General features: G+C 41.6%; 1 protein-coding gene and 1 pseudogene across 15 annotated transcripts in view; one reads left to right on the forward strand and one right to left on the reverse strand.

Annotated features, from left to right (window-relative positions):
• The window catches only part of ZBTB38 (zinc finger and BTB domain containing 38), a 105,409-nt gene that overhangs the window by 10,568 nt on the left and 74,848 nt on the right, over window positions 1–19,993 (reverse strand). The window lies entirely within an intron of this gene.
• Window positions 11,015–13,889, forward strand: LOC107509416 (annotated as a pseudogene).

Here is a 19,993-nt window from a genome sequence, read left to right on the forward strand (position 1 = left end):
GTCATGGGCAAATCTGGTACCCACTCATTTTGTTTGACCTACATAGTTTCTGGAACTATGTTTTTTAAAAAACTGAGTTGATATTTAAAATTTTTTAAATTTAACATCAAAATCAATACACCTTTTCTTGAAAGATAGGAAAACTGGCCAACACTGGGGTTGTCGCCTGCCTGGCAAGAAGAACTTGGGCCTAGGAGCTGTGTGCCCTCGTCACAGTCACCTTTACACACACACTGTCCACCCGAGCACTTAACGCCAAGTGGCTGCTCTTAGTAACGTGACCAGCCTGGCCCCGATAGCCAGTTTGGTTTGTGCAACGGATAAGAACATTAAGTAAAAAAATAACCCACAGATCTTATCAGACATACTTACTTTAAGGATATTCCCAAAATTAAACTTAAGTTACGAAAGAACTCATGGTGGGGGAGGCAGTCATTCTCACCAAAAATAGTATTCTTTGACTTAAAAAAGTTAGAGCGACCTCCTCCACTACAGTTTTTCATAGAGAATAACTTAAAACAGAAGTCTCAGGAGTTCCTGCCAATGGAAAGCTCACAGCAGACTTCAGAAAAGGAAATATAACTTGGAAAGAAGAGGAGTTAATTTATATGTAACTTCCTAAAATGTTTTCTAAAAGGCAAGTTTCATGTAATAAAGTCACTATTATCAGTAGTACTACTGTGATGGAATAAATAAGCATGAAAAAGGCCAACAAAAATGTTATAAATGCAAAAATTGGGGACGGGGAAAAAAGGCATAGATGACAGAGCCTCTCTGTTCCTCCCTCTGGCGACCAAATCAAAGCTGTGAAGGAAACAAGGAGCAAACAGCAAGGAAAGTCGCCCTGGATCTAGATGAACAAGCCCTACAACTAGGGAGAGAAATAAGAAAGCACCCTACACCGGCAGAAGGTAGGACAGGGTGAGGACATGGGGCTGCCTGGTTCTGAGCGGCTGAGTGGGATGGAGGCTGTGGCAGCTGCAGATGCCTCTTAAAGGAACCCTGTCTGCGAGTGGTCTTTCGTGGGTGACGGACCTGCTTGCTCTGAGTACCAGTGCCAGTTCGGCTGTACAGGGACTTACAGGGATACACTGAGTTGTTGGAGTGAGGGCGGTGGTGAGGCTCTTCTCCCCCCACCCTCAACCCACCCCCCCCGCCCCAAAGAAGTACTGGTAGTATCCATTGTTCCTCTGTTGAGCCCTCCCCCTTCCCAGTGCATGGACAGAGCACCTCCACAGTGGAGATGTCATCAAACTGGATAACAGAGGTCACTCAGCCCCGAGGATTCCCTGAAACCCCACCTCCCCCCACTCGCAGCCCCACCCAAGCTATATACGTATCCTTGGTGAGTTAGGTGCTCCTTGCTGAGCAGTGCCTAGACTCACACTGGAGGCAGCTAGCCTCAGTTTCTGGTGTGGCCTTTTGAAGCAACTGTAAGCACAGCATTTGTGGATTACTTACTGAATCTTAACAGGTGGCCCTGAAGGGGTAGAGGCTTGGGCTAAATCTGGCCTGCAGCTGAACCCCTCTCAGAACTGTGCCACTGGACACCTACCGCACAAAGCCACACTAATAAGACTTGGAGACATAGGAGCTTTGCTTAGTACATAGAAACAGACACAGAAAAGCAGCCAAAATGGGAAGACAAAGAAGCAGAAACCATGAGAGAACAGAGACCCAGAAACAATGGAGTCAAGCAATCTAACAGATGCAGAGTTCAAAATACTAGTTGTAAAGATGCTCAATGAACTTAGGGGAAATGTAGATAAATTCAGTGAGAACTTCAACACAGAGCTAAACAAACATAAAAATGGAAATTATAAAAGGGAACCAGTTTGAAATGACGAACACATTATCCGAGATGAGAAGTATATTAAATGGAAAAAACAAAGTGAATAAAGAAGAGGATCAAATGACCTATATAGGATGGGAAAGCCAAGGACACTTAATTATAACAGCAGGAAAAAAGAAGCCAAGACTACAATAATAATTTAAGGCGCCTATGGGAGACTATTAAAGGTTAAAATACCCAGGTCATTGGGGTACCTGAAGGAAAACAAGATGTTGAACAGCTATTTACAGAAATAATGATGGAAAACTTTCATAACCTGGTGAAGGAAATAAACATAAAACCCCAAGGTGCTCAGAGGGTCCCCAAATCCAGGAACCCAAAGAGGCCCACACCAAGACACGTCATAATTGAAATGTCAAAGGTTAAATACAAAGAGAGAATCTTAAAAGCAGCACAAGAAAAGCAGATAGTTACCTACAAGGGAGTACCCATATGACTGGCAGCTGATTTCTCAAAAGAAACTATGCAGGACAGAAGAGCTTGGCACAAAATATTCGACATGATGAAGACCTAGCATCTACAACCAAGAATACTTTATCCAGCAAAGCTATCATTTAGAGTTGAAGGACAGATAAGCGCTTCCCAGACAAAAATAAGCTAAAGGAATTTATCACCACCAAGCAAGTATTACAGGAAATGTTGGAGGGACTTCTTTAAGAAGAGACAACATGTATCAAAAACAGGAATAAAGAATGGTAACAACTACATTCCTATCAACAAGTATCTCAAATGGAAAAGAATTAAGTGCTCCAACTAAAAGAAAGAGTGGCTGAAAGGAAAAGAAAACGAGACCCCTACATACATGCTGCTTCCAAGAGACTCACTTCAGATTAAAAGACACACACAGACTAAAAGGAAGGGGATGGAAAAAGACATTGCCTTGACTTAGAAGATATTTAAGTCAGAAAGATAAATACCATATGATTTCACTTATATGTGGAATCTAAGGAACCAAAAGAACAAACTAATCAAAAACAGACTCATAAATATAGTGGACAATTTGGTGACAGACAGAGGGGAGGGGATTTGGGGGCTGGGAGAATGGGGTGAAAGGTTAAAGAAATACAAATTAGTAGTTGATAGATGGTTATGGGGATGGGGAGCATGGCATAGGGAATGCAGTTAGCATTAATATGTTGGCAAGTGGAGGGTCAGGGGAGGGACAGAGTAATTGGGGGAATTGTTTTATAAACTATATAGGTGTCTAACCAATGTGCTGTATACTTGAAGCTAAATTAAATAAGTAAATTTTTAAAAATGCAAAAATTTTGGTGAACCAATATTTTAAACAAATAAATTTATAATTAGATAACTGGTAATCCGACTTACATTACTATTTTTCTGAGTTTGGATTTCAGCTGTAATAGATTTTAACATATACCTTCTAATAAACATATGTATATATCCATATGTACATACAAATAAATGACTATCTAAATGTGAACATAGGCTGTATGTAAATATATAAGTACATAAAAATAGGGTGAATATATAGATCAGCATACTAAACAGAACACCTGAGAGAGAAAGATGGTACAACTAATAACTATGTCTGGTAAACAGATACACATTGGGATTGAACATCTCAGGAAATAAGAATGAATAGCCACTGTGTGTGTGTGTGTGTGTGTGTGTGTGTGTGTGTAAAACATAAACCACTGTGTAAATTAAATGTGAAATTCCGTGTTATAGTTGTAAGTACATATGTACACGTTTTCATAAATTATACTTTATAAGTAGATAAAATACATTAAATAATTTTTTAAATATATGATAAACATACTTTATAATTGTACTTTATATAAATACCACTGGGAAATTTTAGGTAATTAGTATATATGAAGTCTGCTACTGCTTTTGTCTTTGCCATACTCCGAACTTATATAATAAATACACATCCATATATTGAAAAGATGGGCACTTAAGATAATTTGATGATTAAAATGACTTTCCTTCACCTGCTTTAAGAATTAGCTTTAAAAAATGAAATAAACCTATAATTACGGTAAAATAGACAGTACAGGAGTGTATTAGAAGGCCTCTTCTATAGCCTAGTCTCCCTACCTCCATATCAACAATATTCTCACAACACACACAGTACAAACATACCCAGCCATGGGAGCCTTTTCTCATAACTTTGGAACATTTCTACATTCCGTCTATATAAAGCTTTAGGAGAAAAACTACATTTCCTCTTGGGTTTTTCTTCTATCCTAGCTCACTGCTCCTTTGCCTGGTAATTCTTTATATTTATCTCAGGTGAAACCCCATCTCATAGCCTTCCTCCTCTGAAATTCCTCATTTTGGGTTTCTACCTTTACTGCAGCATGTAGTATGATACATTTGTTCACATTTACATCTTTCCCTATTAGCTCCTTGAGTGCAGGGACAATCTATCTCATCTTTGTATCCTCCGAACATGTAGAGGACAATGCATTGTAGAGGATGTTGACAGCAGAGAAGGCTGGTTCCTCAGATGCTGAGCAGCAAATAGCTTTACATATAAGTTATATACTCTACTTAGAAAGGGTCTCGATTTAAAGCTTTAAAAGTTACACCTAGATGAAGCCAAAATCTACTCTAGAAAGAGTAAAATTACTAGGAAAATAAAAATTAATTACCGTTCTTTTTTTTTTTTTCTAGTCTTCTTCTAATTGGTGGTTCTCAAAGCGCTTCATGGACCTCTAGATCTCCCAAGACTCTTCCGGTAGGTTCGCGAGGTAAAAACTATTTCCATAACACTAAGATATCCCTTGACTTTCCTTTTCCTATGTGGACATACGCACGAACAGTGCGAAAGCAGTGGTGGGTGAAACAGCTGGCACCCTACTTAGCAGGCATCGAGCCAGGCATGCTCATACGCAGGAGGAAAAATTATTAACCGTATTAAATCCTGACCCTTGAATACATGTCTTTTTACTATTCTATGTGATATAATGGGAGGTATACTTCTGACGCACACTGAAAAACAATGACTACCTTGAGGAAAAGAACTTGGGTGGTTCTTTTGAGTTGTGAGTGGAACTAGCCAATTTTTTTTTCATGGAACATCATTTTTGCTTTAAAGAATGACTGATAGATGAATGGTTATCAATGTATTGGCATCTGGACAAAAACTGTTTTGAAAATGAACTAAGTGAGCATGTCATTTCAAAGAAGTAGCCATTTTGTTGTAATAAAATCAGACTTTCAAAGGAAAATTAGTTTTTTTTCAAAATTTATATCCACCAATATAAGCTTGACATGTCTCGATACACAATTTTTGAATATTGATTTGGAAGATTTGGTAATAATTTGGAAGATATGCATCACTTATGAATCAGTATTTTCTAAATGACCAATGCTTAATGTTGCCAAAGTGACGCCTGGGTGAGGGAGACACCAGTGGATTTAAATGTAATGTGGTACTGAAAGTTTATTGATATGGTTTCAGACTCCATGCTGCAAATAACCTTTAAGAAACTGTCACTTGTCAAATTTTGGTGTGGTATCAAAGAATATCCACAAATAACTGGAAAGTCTTTTTCTTTTCCAACTACCTATTTGTGTGAGGCTGATTTCCTTTGCATATTTCAACTAAAAGAACATATCGCAACTGAATCCAGAAGCAGATATGAAAATCCAGCTGTCTGTTAAGCCAAATATTAAAGATATCTGTAAAAATGTAAAATACCACTCTTCTCACTACATTTTTTTGCTTTAGAAGTTTTAAAAAATAACGTTATTTTATTGCGCAACTGCATTTATCATAGTAATTTTTCATGAGTCAATAATAGTTTTTTAAATTCTCATTTAAAATTTTGAATATGATATATATGATAGCTATAACTCAGATAAACAAAAGCTCTTTGGCTACTCAATGATTTAGGAGAGTGTAAGGTTTTGGAATCAAAAAGTTTGAGAACTGCTGCTCTAGCTTACAAGACAATGTTCGAAATCATTTATAAAGAAATTATTTAAAATTTTACTCAACATAATAAATCATGTATGAGCCTAAAAGAACTAAAGATGAAGTGAATGAAAGTGTGATAAAACACAAGGCAGAAGTCCCCAGGAGACAGGAGAGACCAAGGGACAGAGACACGCCAACACATCCACAGTCACAAAGACACACAAGCTCTGTAGCTGTCTAATTTTCCAGGTTTTAAGCTTAACATCCCTTAAGCTTCTTGGAACTGCAACTTTAAGAGAAACAATGTATAAGGAAACTAATCTCACCATAGACTAACCGACATAAACAAGAGTTAAGTTCCTATAGCATATTTCTGGTCACAAAAACATCCCAAACTAAAGATGAAGTGAATGAAAGTGTGATAAAACACAAGGCAGAAGTCCCCTGAACCACTTTTAAGAATAAACATTAAAATAAATGTGAGCTACATGTACATTTAAGAAAGGTTAATGAAACCAAAATTATTATTTTCCTACCCACTCATTCCAGTTCAGGGTCTTGGGCAACTGGAGCTTATCCTGGACAGGATACCCTTCCATGGCAGGGCACTCCCACATCCACGCCCACCCACCCACTGTCGGACAGGGATAATGCAGGCACACCACTTCATCTCGTGTGCATAGCTTTGGGATGTGAGAGAAAACCAAAGTACCCAGGAAAAACCATGCAGACTTGTGGAGGACATGCAAACTCCATACAGACAGAGGCCACAGCAGGGAATTGAGTTTTTTTTTCCCTTACCGATATCATAATAAATGAAGTTATTCGAGGATCTGTTGTACCTGAATTTGAGCATGGATGAAAAACCAGGTGGACCAATAATCTTTTCTATACTATGCTTGGGTGAAAATTGTTCCTTGATTTGCAGGGCTGCTGCCTATATTGTTTGCACAATCTATCATTGTTTACATCCTTGCTTTCCAAATCTCAGAGGTCAGCTTGATCACAGTACTGTTTACCCATATGATACCATCCATTAATCTATTAAATTAGCCTCTTCCCCACTATATCTTGGATACTGCTTTTAGTACTTTGGGACTAAACTTGAAAACAAAGAAAACAAATTTCTGGCAATGATCTGATCAACTAATTCCCAGTATTTCCAGCTTAATTAAATCTTCCCTCCTCTAATTAGTCGAGGCAACTTTACTGAAATACACAGATGTCAAAAAACTTAAAACGTTAGTTTCCATATAAATTCTAACTTTCACAATGCAAAAAAAAAAAAAAACCCTCAAAAAACCTAAGTTGTTAACCAACATATTTATTATGTGGAACTTTATAAGGCTCGTTAAAAAACGGTATACTTTTATTAGCAAATCTTTTAAGATATGACATATGGAAAGTAAAGTCACATTATCCAATGTAAATTCTTAGTGAGAACTAGAAGTCACTTACTCAAAGCTGCTCTCCTGGGCCTGACTGAACCCCATTTTTCTGAATCAGAGGCAAAGGGCGAGAGCCCTCCTGTAGCATGTTGGCCCCTCAATTCCTAATGCACACACGTAATAACAAAACTGAATCAACAGAACGACTTTCTCCCCTCTCTACCAGGAGTCTTCTATAAAAAGAAACTTAGAAATAAAATCCAACTAAAAAAAGAACACTGTATTAGGATACTGACCTGGAATCCTGCAAAAGTCAAACTCACAGTCCATTTTGGGCCAGTGCGAGGCCCATGTCACTGTGGAATCTACTGCATGCGTCTGTTATCCCCTGTGGAAAGTTTTCTGACAAAGGACACTGCTTAAGTGATCCGGCTCCACCTTCCCACACATCTTTGCAGTACACTTTCTCATAGTCATGTTGGGTGACTGCGTCAGACCTCCTCACGTGACAGGGTGTTAGAAACACACGCATCAGATCTCGAAAACAGATTACAAAACAGAAGCCCTTTATAGAGTTCAGCTGTGTCAAGGAAAAGGCAAATCCTCTTGATTTGCCTTCTAAATGCACCCCAAAGGGACAGAGAAGAGGTACATTTATCAGACTTTAATGCATTTAAGCTATCAGATTCAAGAAGGCATAGTTTGACAAGGGATGTTTGTTTTTCAACTGAAATCAGGCTGTTCGTAAGGAAGCTACTAGAGTGCATTAGACAAAGAGGGAGACTGGCCTGAACCGCGTTACCTGAATATATTATTTTGAAAGGTAAATATTTGGTCTCCAGACTTGTAGTTACGTGCATATAGATTGTGAGAACAAGTATTACCAGATTCATGAATGATGCAATATGCTCGGTGAAATATTTCAGGCTGCTTATTGAGAGAATGAAAGAGGGGAAAGATCCTTGGTTTCCTTTTTTTCTTTTTGAAACCCAACAGTATTTTAGGGTAGCCCATGTACCTTGAGTTCACCTTAGGATCAAGCCTGCCTATATTCCTGCTTGTCCAAGAAACCTGGCATATAGGCTTAGAGTTTTTCTCTGAAGCCCTGGGTGCTGTGACCGTTTCTTGTCTTGATCGAATTCCACCGACACTCTGAGTCTCTAATGCAGAAGGCATTTTTAATCTGAATGCTGTGGGGACAGAGTTACCAAAATGACCAGGATAGGATTCCTGTTCCCTGGAACTTCTTATTTTAGGCATGAGCCTAAAACCATTATTTTAGGCATGAGCCTAAAACCATGAAGAGTTGGTTTCAAAAGCCAAAAACCATTTTCTTGTTAACCTAACGGGCCAATTAGATGGCCCTGTTCCTCTCAGTTGCCTCACAGGGAAGGCAGAGGGAAACACTGTTATACGTTCTGGATTCTGTTCAAGAATGAACAACCTCCAGCTAGTTGCAAGGATAGGTCAGCCTAAAATGGCCAGAGCACCAGGTGCTGCTTTGTGTTAAACTATCTAAATCCATCGCCCACTGCACCCTTCGTTCTCTACCCCCAACCCGCTCTGTACCTCGGCTTTCTGGAGACTCCTGCAAGATAATGAATCCACTCTATGTCGGTTCTTGCTGGAAGAACCAGAAACTGGGCAGGATGTAGCGAATGAGATAACACTCTCAAAAAGCACAAAGTGCAGTGCTTGGCACATAACAGAGGATGAACGTGGCTGGAATCAGCTTGAGAATTGACTGTCCTGCTTAATTGGCAGCTATGGAGAGAACTGCTTATGCGGTCCACTCCACGTAATATGCAGGGCGATCTTTTAAAAACACAAAAGAGATCTATCTAGTCAAGCCCTTTTCTGTCTTCTCTCTGATTTCAGGAAAAAGTCCAAACCCTTCACTGTGGTCTGCAAGGCACTACACTGTTTACGGATCCCATTCACTCTCTCCAGACTCACTTGCTCCCTTCTGCCCAACTCTCTGTGCTCACCACGTAGGCCTCCTGGTGCTTACTCTCCTTGTCAAATCTCTTCCAGCCCTGGGACCTTTAAACACACAGGTTCAGCAATGCCCATGACTGGCTCACTCTCATACTTCAGGCCCAGCTCAAACGTCACCTCAGAGGGCCACCCCATCTCTTACTTGCTCTCACGTCGTCTGGTTTATTTCTTCTAGACTACTTACTTTAACCTGCATTTATCACATGTACTTGCCAGCTTGTTGACTGACTACTCTGCCCATCAGAAAGAAAACCCTAGGAGGGAAAGGACCTTATCTGTCTGTTCACCACCACATCTCCAAGCTGCAGCACATGGTAGGCACTCAGGAAATCTTTGTTAAATGAATAAGTGAAGTGGCTATGTACATAAAACACAAACGAGGTTCATTCTGATCAAAGAAGCGACCTCCCTCTCCCTTGCACTCCTGATCCTCTTTATTCTGCTCTGTGTTTTCCTGTTCCTCAGCATTCATAACATTCTAATATAGTACACAATTTACTCATTGTTTTTTGTCCATCTGCCTGCTAAAATTTAAGCCCTACAGGGCAGCAATCTTTGATTTTCTTCACTGGTGTATCTTAAGCATCTAGAATAAGCATGATACATAGTAGGCCTTCAATATTCATTTACTAAATGAACAATCTGTACATGTGTTTGTAAATCAGCATTATATGTGGAAAGGCATCATAAATATTGCCAATTACAATTTTCATTTGTCTGAGTTTCCCCAACCAATTTGAATAAAATGCTTTTATCTGACCTATTTCAAGCAAGTTGCGAAGCACTTCACATATTAATTCATTTAATCTACTTCACAATCCTGCAGGTATATCAAATGGAGATACCACTATGCACTCTCAGGGCTAAATGAATGAACACAGCCCATGCTCCATACATGGAAGCAGATATTATCATGCCACAGTGCTGGTGTGGACTGTGAGCCTGGAGAAGTACCTTGCTCACAGCGGAGCTGTCCTTTCTGACGGCGGTGCAGTGCTCAGTCCCCTAAACCCCACTGCCTCCTGTGCATGTGCACACACAGCCAAGAGTAAAGCAGAACAGCTGACTTGCTCTACCCAACACAAAATGGCCCTGCAGTGATTCCGAACTGCAGGCTCGTTGTACAGGATCACTACTGCAGAAGTCTGCAACAGGGACAGACTCAGACTGAGATTCAAGAGCAAGGGCCGTCAGAGGGAGTCAGTTGGGTCACATGTCAGGAAGCCACTGAGAAATGCTACCTGTTGTTAAGCAGAATGTACCAGAGAAGTTTCCAAAAAAGGCAGCTGAAGATTGGAGTTAAAGCACATCCCAGACCATCGGCAGCAGTTACCAGGACAACCTGAGTTTTGCCAGATGATGAGGCTTGGGCCTGGAACCCTTCCTTCATTGCTGGCAGGTACAACGGGCGTTTTCAAGGTGCCACCTGAACATGCAATCACAGCGTTGCCCCACAGCCCAGAATTTGCTTAACACCCAACATCAAGGCCTTAACATTATACTGACATATTGCCAACTTAAAATTTTTAGTATTAAAAATATAAATTTTATAAGTCTGTTGCCAATTCAAGAGACATAAGATAGGATTTGCGCAGCTAGGATTTGCTAATCTGAAGTGACTGTATCAGGAAGATGAGTTTTCCTCTGTCTCCCCTCCCCCACCACAAGTATTTAGATTTATCTGTTCATTATAGGCCTGGGGATGATGCGGTCTCAGGAATCAGAGGCTAATGCTGGGGACCTGTCACTACATTCTGAGCATGAGACCTACAGCATGAGACCTGTGGATACAGTGCCTCAGGGGAGCGCTTAAGGAAGAGACTCCAGCATGGGACCACCTTTGGGTGCGAACCTTCTCATGAGAGGGAAGGTCTCCCTGTGAACATGAAGCTGAGACCTGGTCAGTGAGGCTCCTTAAAAGCCTAAATCCAAATTCCAGTATCTTTACCAAGGCTTATGAAGTCCTCTGAAGATGTGTGCCTTCACTACAAGAGTATAAATTCTGTGAAGGCTGAGACTGTTTACTACAGCGTCTCCAGTTCCCAGCCTACACTTTGGCACATAATAGGTGCTAATAAGGCTTTATTAGATAAATACAAAAGCAAAAAGCACCCGTACACTAAGCTTTCTAGAGTTCACCTTACCTGGCACTGTTATCAAGCTTTCTTGGATCCAGTGTTAGGTCAATGTGAACTGCCTGGCTATTTGTCATTTATACTATAAAGCAGCAGCCCCCAAACTTTTTGGCACCAGAGACCAGTGCTCCTATGAGAATCTAATGCCTGATGATCTGAGGTGGAGCTGAGGTGATGTTGCTACTTCCTGCTGTGCAGCCCAATTCCTAAAAGGCCACAGACCAGTACCTGTCCACTACCAGGGCTATAAAGGATACATTTGATGAACACAGAAAAAGTCAGGAAGGCTGTTCTGACTTGGTGAAAGGGGAAAAAAACAAGATACAAAAACAAAGAACACTGCTGGCCTAAAGCTGAGCTGGATAAGACAAGTCAGGGCCATTCACTGCCCATAAAATTGTTACTGTTGAAACAAGTTAAAACATTGAAACAGCTTTGGAACACCAAAAAATTGCTTACTATTGCTGCTTTGGCTCAAAGGAAGGAAAAGAGCAATCCCTCAAACTACTAAAATGTATTGTTCTGTTAAAGACAACTTCACAGGCCCAAGATGGAGTTGCTTATACTAAACCCCAAACCACCAAATTGAAACTTACTTTTGGCACTACCAGGAAAGGAATATTAGACCAGTTAATCAGAACTCAACTGATCTGCATCAGTTAGGTAATTTTTCTGATAAATCCCTGCCATCCCCAGTAAGGAAAGTAATCTTGCAATAACCAGTCTGCATTTTGCCTAAGTTCTTTGTTCTGCTCCCTTGTGCCTGTAAGATCTCTGAGGAGCTCCTTTCTGTTAGGTTGGATACAGCCCAATTCATGAATGGCTGGATAAAGCCCAATAAGATCTTCGTAATTTACTCAGTTGAATTTTGTTCTTGAATCTTTAAACTCCAGGGATTTGGCCTTTGCCTCCTAAGTGCTTGGACTAAATTGTCAAGAAACTTAAAAATCAACTTTTAATACTAAAAATTTAAAGTTGGCAATATGTGGGTGTAGTACAGCAAAGGACTTTGTTTCCACATGATGTCCTCCCTTCAAGAACTCCCGTAGGTCTCCTCCTCTTGCACTCACTTTTCAGTTCCTCCCTCTATCTCCCTCACTCAGCTTCCTTTCACGAGCAGCTCATCGGGAGAAGGTGCTGGGCAGAGTGAAGCACTCCTGGGGCTGTGGCCTGTGGCCTGCTTCTGGGTCACAGCCCTTGGATACTTGTGCTTCCTAGTGCATCGATATGTGACCCACTCCAAAAGCAGACACAAACTTTCCCCCCTCCCCATCAGGTGACACTAACCGTCCGATGAAAAAGGCATAATGTGTGCTGAAGAATGGTAGCTCTCAGCAGAACTGCACATCAGGTTCATCTGCGAAACCTCAAAAAGAATGTGAACTAGGTGACACCGCCAACACTGAATCAGTTTTGGGAGACAGGGTCTGGGCAGAACCTAATTTTTAGCATCCTGCTAAAAATGACTGAGTTATGTTGTGTAGATGAGATGACCCATGACTTCTAACTACACTGTGAAGACACAGGTTTTGCTTGTGTTGGAGCCCCTCGGGGCAGCCTTCCTGTAGGTTGCTTTAAGAGTGACACTGATAATCCTCCACACATGCAGGAAAGCCCCCAACGTGACTTAACTGACAGGAGGAAGTTAACCTAACTATGCCAGCCATGTGTTGTGCCTCTAACACCAGCTCTGTCACGTACCGGCTAAATGACCTTGGTCAAGTTAGCTATGGGCTGAGGCCTGACTGAGGGTGGTGATTCCCCGCAGAGGATTTCGTGTTCCAGTTTAAGAGCCTGTGCTACTTGACCAATGGGACGGAGTAGGTGCGGCTGGTGACCAGATGCATCTGGAACCGGAAGCAGTTGATGTGCTTCGACGGCAACGTGGGGGAGTACCGCGTGGTGACCGAGCTCAGGTGGCCGGAGGCTGAGTACGGGAACTTGCAGGAGGACATCTTGGAGCAGACGTGGGCTGAGGCGGACAGGGTGTGCAGACACAACTACCAGGTGGACACCCCCTTTACCTGGCAACAGCGAGTGGAACCCACAGTGACCATCTCCCCATCCAGGACAGAGGCTCCAAACCACTACAACCTGCTGGCTTGCTTGGTGAGATTTCTATCCAAGCCAGATCAAAGTCTGGTGGTTCCGGGACGACCAGGAGGAGACAGTCGGCATTGTGTCTACCCCCTTATAAGGAACAGAGATTGGACCTTCCAGGTCCTTGTGATGCTGGAAATGATTTCTCGGCGTGGAGATGTGCACACCTGCCATGTGGAGCACCCCAGCCTCCAGAGCCCTATCAAAGTGGAGTGGCGAACACAGTCTGAATCTGCCCAGAGCAAGATGCTGAGTGGCATCGAGGGCTGCATGTTGCGGATGATCTTCCTTGGGCTGGGCCTTTTTCATCCGTCATAGGAGCCAGAAGGGTCTTCGTGGGTCTCCACCAGCAGGGCTCCTGCGTTGACTCCTGAGGATACTTTGACTGGGATTGGATTTATTTCTCCTGTAATGTTTGCCTACTGTTGCCCTGAATTCCCAGCTGCCTATCTCAGTTTGTTCCCTTTTGAGATTAGAGCCCTACAAGACTCTGATGTAGTTACCAGGTCATCTCTTGTGACCACTGCAGGAGGATGTGATATTGCTTTTGCACTGACCCTGGAGCCTCTGCCTGTCCACTGCCAGCTGTATCTACTTAGCCCCTAAAGGGTTTTTCTGTTTCTATTCTCTCCCAAGACTGTTCAAGAGAAGCAGGTTAAAGCCATCTACCTGAATATAGAGTTTTTATCATAATTAAACATGATTTTGAGTTATCAAAAACAAACACCCACCCACCTAACTTAACCAAGGCCATTTAGCTAGTGCGTGACAGAGCCGGGATTCAAACCTAGGCAGTACAACTCAAAACCACAATCTCCATTTCAAGTTCAAAAGCACCAAGATAGCTTTCCCATGCCTTTAATATCAAAAGCTCATCTGCTCATGACCCCGGCCTACTCACTAGTGTGTGTATGTTTACAAACCGTAGCCTGGACTTGAGCAGGGCTGCCATGTACAGGGGATAGGTTATGCCCTACGATATGCTGGGAGTAAGAGGGCCCTAAGGGAGGCTATGTTGTGCATGGCCAGGTAGGGTACCCTATGAGGGCTGCATCCTGTCAGAAGGGGGCCATTTCTTTAATATGCACAAAGACACCACATGGACTACCAGATGGCCTTGGAGTGAACACTTAAAGGGAAATTCGGAATTTTCCATAACATTCTACTTTTAACTTACTATTATTTTTTTAATGTAAACTTTGCAGTAATATATGGCACTTATAAATATTATCATTTTGATTTGGATCCACTTCCATCTCAAGGTAATATTTATCAAATGCCTATCCCCCATCAGTTATTGAGTATATAACACCACGGGGGCACAGTGAGGAGATAGACCCCAAAGCATTCTATTAGTCCATTCATGAAATAGGGCTCTACCTAATGATAATTTGGGATAAGGCAAACCATATTTAGTCTGGTATAGTGGCTAAGGCCTGAACTTTGGTATCAGGTGGACTTGGCTCTGTCACCTCCGGTTGTAACCTTGGGCAAGTTTCTTAGACTCTGTCCCTCAGCTTCTTTATCTGCAAAATGTAACTAATAATAGAATCTACCAGGTTAACACGAGGATTAAACAATAATACCTGTAAAGTTCTTGGTGCAGTGTCAAGATTAATAAACATTAGTTGTATTGGTATTACTATTACCAATTCTTATTAGTCACAAATGTCAGTAGCAGCAAGTATTACTAAGCCTTGCCTCCAGGCCCCAAATCTAGGGAATACGGAATTCTTCAATGGCAAAGACAAATGCTTTATTTCACTGTGCGCCCAGGGCATCCCCATCCCCCCTCCCCCCACAATGTTTCATACCCCAGAGGGGCTAACTATTCTTCCCTAATGCAGAGGGCAGTGACATCTGAGCCTTAGCTCATATTTGGGTGTTTAGTTACAAGTTTCATCTAAATCAGGGGTCCCCAACCCCTGGGCCACAGACTGATACCAGTCCATGTTCTGTTAGGAACTGGGCCGCACAGCAGGAGGTGAGCGGCAGGCCAGCGAGCAAAGCTCTAACTATATTTGCAGCCGCTCCCCAGCGGTAGTATCCACCGCCTCAGCTCCACCGCAGATCATCGGGCATTAGACTCTCATAGGAGCACTGGTCCCTGGTGCCAAAAAGGTTGGGGACCGCTTCACTGTTAGCACTTTTTTCTCAACATGGGGAAAAAGGCATTAAGAATGTAAATAAAACTCATTCAATTTAGCTACTCATTAGCAATTCTGATAAAAAGCGTGATAGGAAGGAGACCAAAATAATCTGTTTAAGACAAATACTTAAATCATTTATAAACTTCCATCATGTGTTCTTGTCCACTTAAGCCAAAAGGTCAAATTTAGCTAGATAAAACAAGGCTAGGGTACTGTCCATTCATTGGGTAATGTGCCTGTTTTACATGTCAACATTCTTGCCTTCATAAAAAAGGCTCCCCTGTGCTTCGGTCCCTCTCCTGTTTAGACTTCTGGCAGATGACATTTGTTCCCTTCCTTTTACACCAAGGGGATTTTGGGAGGGCAAAGTCTCGGGACCTCCTCTCTCTTATTTTAAACTAAGAACCTAACAGTTTGGTTATGATTCTTTTTAATGAATACGTTAATGGTTTTTAGGGGGTGTTATTTTTATTTCTTTATTTTTAATATTTTTAGTTTAATGTTTAGTTTAATAGGTCCATTAGGTTGTGGTCTGTTCAGTAAAAAATTTTTTTAAATTTGGGTTCAGTTTGCAGCTTAGCACATTCATGTGCTTATTTATTTTGGTTCATGTTTCCATTGAAGTCCTTGATTAAAATTCTGACAACTGTCAGAAGTAGTCAATAGTTTGTAAGCTTTCCTGGTCCACACTTCCTGTACAGTTAGTTATCTTCATCCTCAGAGGGGAGAGCAGGGCTTGTACTTACACACCCCTGGGTTCAAATTCAAGCTCTTCCACTAAGTAGCTGTATAAACACGAACAAGTTAATTAACATCTCAAGACCTGGGTCTTTTTGTTCTAATCTACAAAATGGATATAGTAGTGCAACTTAGTTCTTAATAGGATTAGATGAGACAATACAGATGAAATGTAGTATCTCATTCTATTGCTCTTTTTCACTCTGATGATTTTCCATGAAAATTCCAGAAAACAAAGCAATTCCTAAAACTCTTTTCTCTAGCCCACCTAATTATGATAATAGCAACCTATTTAATGCTTGTTGGTTGAAAGGGTGTTGGAAGCAGGGGTCATTTTGTAAGTGGGGATTTCCCTGAAGCTGAAGTGGAGAGATGAGTGGCCTGGAGAGTCTCAGAATTTGAGGAATTCCAGCAAGCCCAGCAAGATTAGCTCTGCAGGCTGGTTGGCCAGGAGCTACCCGGCTCCTGAGAGGCCAGGCCGACCCCAAAAGAAGGGAAGTTAGATGGAATATGCTCGTGGAAGGTAAGTGCAAAAATAGATATTTAGCAAAATAAAGGAGTGCGGATTAATACAGATACGGTAATGTAATTGAAAGAATATTTAATTTTAAAGAATAGGTACATGCATCACAATGTAACATTATAATAAAGCCAATAACTGTCTATTAATAGATATAAAAGCAGTGATGCTATTGTTTTGGGGAGCCCTGCATGCCCATTAAAGATATTGCCCCCTGCAGACCTACTGTGAAAAATAAGCAGAAAAGAGTTCTGAATAGCCTGAGACAGCTTCTACTGCTTGAGTGGTTTCTCTAGGTCCACGGGTTGCTCCTTCCAGTCTGGGTAAAGACACTAAACAAGGCTGCCCTCAGACCATCATCTTAGCCCCAGATTTGATTACTCAGTTTCTCCATACACAGAAACAACACAAACACAAAGGGAGCCAACTCCATCAGTGTTAAGAGACAGAGCTGGAGAAGGCAAAGCATTTTACAACCCAAGTGTTCTGTGTCTTTCACACCTCCAATTCTATTCCATCCTCGCCTGACTGGGAAGGGGCCCTTTAAGCACAAAGGGACAAGTTATGCTGAATGGACTCTATACCAGCAGGAAGGAGAGGAGACAAGGCAGAGGGGTGTCCTGGACCAGAAGAGGTGAGGCCAGAGACAGTAGAGGGGGAAGGAGGCCATGGAGGAAGGAGCTTGGGGCTCTTCCTCAAGGAGGCCTCTTTACCGATGTCCTCCCTAGTAAACGGAACTCCAGGTGTTGTACCACAACTCCTGGGAAGGTCTAGCTTACTGTGTTACTGAACCTGCCCACTATGCTCTTCCAGGTGTCATGGGCTTAATAATAGGGTTAGAGTCACAAAAGTAAATTCCCCAGGGCAGTCCCTAGCTCTGAGAGCAGGGAGTCCCTCTTAAAAATGTGATCCCTTAGAGCCTTTTTTCTGGTAGCAGCTTTCTCAGAGTTGTTTTCAGGTTCCTTTTTGTTATAAGACCACAGTCCATTCCCAGTTCACTGTGCTGTGTCCACAAGATGGTGCTGAGTCCACACAAAGAAATGCTAGCGTCCCAAGTAGGCAGTAATCCAGTCCCCCAAATCTTTCTCAAAATGGGCAGATGAGTAAGTATCACCTCAAAATAAAGAGATATTGGGTATTTTAGATAACAAAAAGCAGAGAGCATTTTTCGTAGTGGCACATGCACTCTTAACTCATTCTTAATTTGCCACAAATGGATTCTAGAGATTCTTCAGATCAGGGATGGGGACTGCTCCACCCAGTGTGGGAATTCTCCCTATAGGAAGAGCAGTCCTCACTGGCAGCAATCGAGGGGCCCTCAATGGTAACCTCTGCCACATGACAGCCCTTTGAAAGCTGATTCTGCACATCCCTTTTCTGAACTAAAAATCTCAAATGCCTTCAGCTATTCCCTGGTAAAAAGAATTTTATAGACAAAAAAGAAATTTATAGATTATATTTCAACCCCTTCGTTTCAGATATGAGAAAATTAGAGCATGGAGAAGTCAAATGACTTGCCTAAGATCTCATGGTGAAACCAAAACATCTCTCTAGATTTCTGGTTCCACATGCCTTACTATACCATACTCCTCGAATTGCAGGTGCTGGAACCCTCCCACCAACAGTATGACCTTAGAAAGTACTTTATCCCCCTAAGCCTCAGTCTCCTCACCCATAAAATGGAGTGAATAGTGTAAACCTCATGGGATGTCGGGAGGATTAAATGAGAGTGTATGAGCACTCGGCAAGGACATAGCAACTAGTAAGTGCTCGATAAATGATTTTATTTATAGTGCATAGACTTTTTTCTTTTTTTGGCATGGAGTCTTCCTTTCTTCCTTTGTTTTCTTCTTCTTCTTTGGCTTCCAAACTTCCAAGGCTTATTTTTGTAACTGCTACTCAAAAACATTCACCTATTTTTTCTGGTTAATTTAATTGTATTCATTAGGTCCATTATCTGTTGCAATATTTTAGAATGTCAATTCTATCTTAAAATATATTTACTGATTCTTTAAACATGTTATACTGATTCCTGCTCCAGAAACTTTCAGGAAAGTTTAGGATGGTAATGTCTGTGACAAAAAGGCATGATCATTTTCTCTGCTCACCTCCAGAGAGGGGCAGAATGTGATCATTCTTCTTACCCACTCATAATATTTTGAGATCAAAGTTGTTATACTGATGACAACTTGGGAAATATTTTTCAATCGATGAGAATATAACAGATAAAGCCTTGGTTTCATCTTTAAAGAGGAAGGAGGCTGAATCCACACTAGCAGGAAGTGACTCTGTGAAAAGCAGCTCTGGCCCTGTCTCGCAGCAGCTTTTTCAGGGTTGTTTTGAGGTTAATATGTTTAGAATCAGGACGCGGAGACCTCAGTGTAAGTGAGCTCTTGTACTGAGATCCAGAAAACATCAGGGCTGCTGGGAATGAAATTACTGGGAATAACCTAAGCGTAAAAGAACAAGACGTTAAGCTCCTTGGAGCTGATCTGCGCTCCCTGGGCTGGTCCTTGGTTACAGAAGACCGAATCTAAGCCCTGACCAGTTACATTCCTTCGGCTCTGTTGTTTCAACAAGTACAGCAAGACTCTAATTTTCCAACCATTCTTTTCCTCTCCTGCATCCCCCCTAACTAGCTCATGCTATTTTTTGGGGGGGGTTTACGTCCCAGCATCCTCGTACCCTGCTCTTGTCGGGGAATTCAGACAGCCTGAAATTGTCCAGTGCCCATATCCACTTACCCAGCAGAACACCAACTTCCCCATCCTGACTTTTCCCAAAGGTCAACTTTCTGGAACTAAGCACAGAACAAAGATAAGAACTCCTGTCCGTATTCCTGCTTAACCCTTTCCATTTACAAATTGCTTTCATACATACCATCTCGTTTTCTTTCTCATAACACCCCTATCGGCTGTGAAATATTTCCAGTCAATAGGTCACTGAGGCTCAGAAAAATGAAGCCGAAATCCCAACACGACATAGCTTATCATTGGCAAGGTTGGATTTTCAACCATGATCTTGTGACTCTGAGTCACAAACTTTTTCTAGCATACTTAAAAGGAAGAGTATACTTATGTAATTCCAAGTGTTAGTAAATATACCATCTCATCTTTTGATTGATGTTTAATGGTTGTTTGTTTTATGCTAAATTTCATATCAAACGTGTATTTGCCATTCAAATGACGTTTTATTTTTATCAATAAAACCAATGTTTCCT

Source organism: Rousettus aegyptiacus, unplaced genomic scaffold, assembly GCF_014176215.1.
Source record: "Rousettus aegyptiacus isolate mRouAeg1 unplaced genomic scaffold, mRouAeg1.p scaffold_m13_p_4, whole genome shotgun sequence".
In the NCBI taxonomy this organism is placed as follows: Eukaryota; Metazoa; Chordata; class Mammalia; order Chiroptera; family Pteropodidae; genus Rousettus; species Rousettus aegyptiacus.